General features: G+C 41.9%; 1 non-coding gene across 1 annotated transcript; it reads right to left on the bottom strand.

Annotated features, from left to right (window-relative positions):
- Window positions 1-4634: 4634 nt before the first annotated feature.
- On the bottom strand, window positions 4635-4721 carry TRNAS-GGA (transfer RNA serine (anticodon GGA)). Its single transcript has one exon. It is a non-coding gene; the product is annotated as a tRNA-Ser (tRNA).
- Between the last annotated feature and the right edge of the window lie 543 nt (window positions 4722-5264).

Below are 5264 nucleotides of genomic sequence, written 5' to 3'. Positions count from 1 at the left end.
GGTTACTAAAGTGACAACGCAAGGAAGGACTTTTTAGGAGATTCTTTCAATAGACAGAGCTTAGTAGAGTGTTGAAGGCTCTCTTTGGCATTTTCCTTTCTTTTGTAAGGAGCAGGACAGGATTGGACCAACCCAATCTTATATTAGAAAAGCAAGGTAAACCCACTCTATCTATTTATCTATCGCGGGAAAGCACTCACTCGAGGGCCCGTCCTCGAAACTAGAATTATATACCGACAATTAGACCATTGAAGAGCTTTCCTCCCGCCAAGGATGCTTCCCGACCGTAGCTTCCTTCGTTCTACGAACGGGGTAAGATAGGCACGTTGAGCATAGCGAGACTAAGGGACGAGGAAGCGGAGCTGTGGATATAGACTAGGCTAAGGAACAAGGAAGCTTGACTGAGCTGCTCTTAGACTCGTGACGCTTAACGACTGAACTCGTCGTAGTCTCTAAAGCAACACGCAGAAAGTGGTGCGAGTTCGCTCCGCGCACCTTTGGTACTTCAGTAGGGCGACCTTCAGTATATCATTCAATTCAATATCAATAGTAGTTGAACAAACAAGCCCACTAATAGCAAAATAGTGGCCCTTCCACTTTTTTGTTATGAACAAACACTGAGAGCTTCGCTTCTATAGTTGCCCTTCAAGCTACTGAAAGAAAGGTGTAGGAGGGCCGAAAGCCTTGAGTTGAGTCATGAATTCGGTTTGCAAGGCTGGAATCAATAAATATTAATATTAATTTAAATTATATAATAATAAGAAAAGAATTTAAATAACAAATTAGATTTTTTCTTTTGCTGATGGAGTTGTTATTGACAGTCCCGGACTGAAGAAGGCCGGACTCTCGGTTCGTCGAGGGGCGGAACGACCTCTCGATCTACTTACTGCAGCCCAAGACGGGGGTCAGTCATCCATTCGTACTATGATCAGTTATGGAAGGAAAGAGGGGAGTTGGCTGATAAAGATGGACAGTCACGATCGCGTAATATCAATTTCTCGGCCTCGTCATCGAAAGCGGCTTCCAATTGCTCGGAAATTCTCAGCTATATGGGGGGCTTGGATGGTGAGCAAAAACAATTGATCAAGAAGTTGGTCAACTTTCGCATGATCGATGGTAAAAAAACGAGAGTTCGTGCTATTGTTTATCAAACTTTTCATCGCCCAGCTCGAACTGAACGCGATGTAATCAAACTTATGGTTGACGCCGTAGAGAATATAAAGCCCATATGCGAAGTGGAAAAAGTAGGAGTCGCAGGTACTATTTATGATGTCCCTGGGATTGTAGCCAGGGATCGTCAACAAACCTTAGCTATTCGTTGGATCCTTGGAGCAGCTTTCAAACGACGTATAAGCTACAGGATAAGCTTAGAGAAATGTTTATTTGCTGAGATACTGGATGCTTACCGAAAGAGGGGAATTGCACGTAAGAAAAGGGAGAATCTTCATGGACTGGCTTCCACCAATCGAAGTTTCGCGCATTTCAGATGGCGGTAAAGTGATACCACATTAAGAGCTCTTCCTCATTCAGAATAATCAGATTATTCAGTAAGAGAAAATGAAAGAAAGAATGAAATGACAATGAATTACATTGAATTCTTTTCTAAGCTCAAGAAATTCAACATTCATTTACAAGGATGTCCAAATAGTCTTCTTTCTTTCATTAGAATTTCTTCAATTCATTATCATTGATTCATTCATTTGCATTTCATTCTTTCTTTCATAAATGAATTACATTTCTAAATTGAAGAAATTCATTCTATTTAGAAACATGAATTTACATTTCATTTTCTCTTTCTTTCCTTTTCCTTTTTGAATCTTCATATAGAAAGCTCTAAATACTCCCCCCTTCATTCATTGATAAGGAGGAATCCAGCGGAGGCCCGCATAGGATGTGTGAAAGAAGGACCAACGACGATCTTGGAGGAGAAGGAGGAGTAGGAGGAGTCAGTCTTCTTTGAAGATCAAGGAAAAAATCAGACAATTATGCCATTCGGAAGAAGTCTTCTACAGAGGGAAACCTTGTTACGAGTAAGCGGAGAGGAAAGATCTCCAGAGATTCCTATCTTATTCCATTCCAGTGGCTCGACCAGTAACCAATGGCGAAAACTCAAAAATCCATGGAAAACCGGTAGAACCCCATTTCGGCCAAGTTGCGGAACCGGAAAAAAGAAGCGGTTTTTCGCACAGCTTGCTCATAGTGCAGGTCCCACTTGTATATCGTATTTGGCCGAAGAAGCATCGGACAGGTTGGAGTTCCTACCAAATTGGGACTCCATGGACCAAGATCTGCTTTCATTATATGGGCAATACCGATCATCTTTAGTAGATCATATGGATGTAGAAAAAGCTTCAGATTTTGAGAAATTGGAAACATCTCTTTTCCATTTCCATTTACCCAGTTCATATCTTTGTTTCGTGTGTTCCCGGGAGGAATTCGATCTCTTCAATCTCGGGATACCACCTAAATAACTGCGGCCAGAGAGTCAAATAGGTCGGGAAGAAACAGTCTGAGGTCGGGTCGGACGACATACATCTTGGTTGGTCCCACCACCACTAGAGATTGGACATCTATAGAATCTTTCTATAATAAATAAAGAAATATATATTTACTGGACTAGCCTAACCTTCGGTTCCTTCATGCCCCTATTCCCTCAAATCAATCTTTCCTTCAAGGCAGTCGCATTCAATCAATTCCCTCCTTTTCTACCCGGGGATTCGACTCAAGTCCTACCCATACCTCAAACCTCGCGGCTATCAAAAGATAGGTAGCTCACTCTCGAAGGATCAGGTCGAACTTCCAATAAGGCAGGATTCTCACTCGGGTAGGGTTCATCTTTCTTTACCGGAAACTCCTCCATCCCTTAGTTCTTTTCATGAGGGTTCATAAACCTTTCGGCAGTCGGAGATCTCATGATTGATCGGTGTTCGGAGGCAGTTCATTCAGCTGACATACATTAGGTTTTTAGGTTTCCACCCCACAAATCGCTGCCGACCGAACAACTTCTATGGAAGATCGAACATTCAAACATTTTGATTCTGGTAGGGTGACTGGGTCTGTTGATTGAGTTGATCCGGAGCGGGAGGAGGAAGTCAACAGAAGAGGGCTCTATTCTTCAGTCAAAAGAATAAACGGGGTTTTTTAATCTCTCACTGGGACAGGTTTTGAAATATCTTGTTCGAAAGAACAGAACCAGGTCGAACTTTGATTCTGTACTTTAAAGGCTGGTTCTCGGGTGGACGGGGCAAGGCGGGGTTGGAAAGACAGGTTGCTTGCTGCAGGAGTGGAAGGCGGGTTCTTGAGTCTCCTATCCTTCTCGGAAAGGCAGATCCTGCAAGCCCTAGTGAGCGGAGCGCGGATGCGCTCGCTCAAAGCCAGCGGGCACTTGCTGTGTCCGCGGGCTTCGCACACGCCCGCTCTCTAGCGCACAAGCCCACGGGCACAGCAAGTGCTCGTTGGCTTGAGCGCAGTGCCCCCTATAGCCTTGGGGCTAAGCGCACACGCCCCTTATAGCAATAGGTGCTTCAAGCTCTATTGCGACTTTGGGCTACGCACCTTTACGCACTAGAGAAAACGCTTTATAGCTTTCTATATACTATATAATCAAATCCGGTTATTGATACAATTCATCTCATTCTTCTTTATAGTACTTCAGCGGGTTTAGCTTCGTTTATCGTTTAGTTCAGTCTGAATTTCTTTATTCTGTGAAATCCAATTTCATTAAAATAAGGAGTCTTTATGTCTCGTTACCGAGGGCCTCGTTTCAAAAAAAGACGCCGTCTGGGGGCTTTACCGGGACTCACTAGTAAAAGACCTAGATCCGGAAGTGATCTTAGAAACCAACCGCGTTCCGGGAAAAGATCTCCTTATTCGTCTAGAAGAAAAAGCATAATTTCGTTTTCATTATGGTCTGACAGAGCGGCAATTACTTAGATATGTTCGTATCGCTGGAAAAGCCAAAGGGTCAACAGGTCAGGTTTGACTACAACTACTTGAGATGCGTTTGGATAACATCCTTTTTCGATTGGGTATGGCTTCGACCATTCCTGGAGCTAGACAATTAGTTAACCATAGACATATTTTAGTTAATGGTCGTATAGTATATATCCCAAGTTTTCGCTGTAAACCCCGAGATATTATATTATTACTACGAGGGATGAACAAAGATCCAGAGCTCTGATTCAAAATTATGTGGATTCATCCCCCCGCGAGGAATTGAATTGCCAAAACATTTGACTCTTGACTCATTCCAATATAAAGGAATAGTAAATCAAATAATAGATAGTAAATGGATCGGCTTAAAAATCAATGAATTACTAGTCGTGGAATATTATTCCCGTCAGACTTGAACTTTATTAAAATAACAAAGCTTTGGACAATTTTGTCCACCCTGTTTCGCCAAACAAAGTAAATAGAACTAAGCTAAGGGATTAAATCCGGATTTTCCCCCATTGTAGTATCGCAAATGGATCCGCGGTGAGATTCTCATTCCTTGTCCACCCTTTCCGAGATTTTCTGTACCACAGTAATTGGGTCCCTAGAAAAGAAAGGCCCTACTGTTGGAATAATGGTATCCATTGTTATTTGATACATTGCGGTTGGTAACGTTGGTGAATTAGGTGTAGGTGAAGGTACGGAAAGAGAGGGATTCGAACCCTCGGTAAACAAAAGCCTACATAGCAGTTCCAGTGCTACGCCTTGAACCACTCGGCCACCTTTCCTACATAATCTTAGGATTATTGCCCGGAAACCCAGTGAATAGCGAGTCATTCATATTATTGAATTGTATTATTGCAATAAAGGTACGACCGATCGATTATAAATCGAAAACCTTTCGTCAAAGAAAGATCTTCCTTCGAGGCTCGAGGGATAGGATAAAAAAACAAACACATTTTCTTTATTGAATATTAACTTAATATTAAATAAACTATCTATTCATGTTTGTCAAGACGACGATCCTCTCCATCTTATTCGGATATTTATACCGGATTAATCGTATTCTGGGCCGAGTCCACTAACTCTATAGTATTTTAGACTATGGTTATATTTAGAGTTCCGTAGGAATTTCAAAATGCCTTTCTAGTTTCATCTTTCTCAACAACAACTCTTCTCATGAGCTACCCCATAGATCTATTACAAATAAATTCATGAGCCGCCCTATGATTTTGATATTTCGATTGTATTGTTTGTGTTTGTGTATACGCGCTATTCGCGCAAAATGGATGGGCTGGTTATTCTATTTTCATCATTCCATGATTATTTTC

This window comes from Aristolochia californica, unplaced genomic scaffold, assembly GCF_029961685.1.
Source record: "Aristolochia californica isolate CCGP_79_NKW_82.1479 unplaced genomic scaffold, dmAriCali1.0.hap1 SCAF_93, whole genome shotgun sequence".
Classification (NCBI taxonomy): Eukaryota; Viridiplantae; Streptophyta; class Magnoliopsida; order Piperales; family Aristolochiaceae; genus Aristolochia; species Aristolochia californica.
The sequence above is the reverse complement of the archived record's forward strand: the minus strand, read 5'-3'. Positions and strand labels throughout refer to the sequence as shown.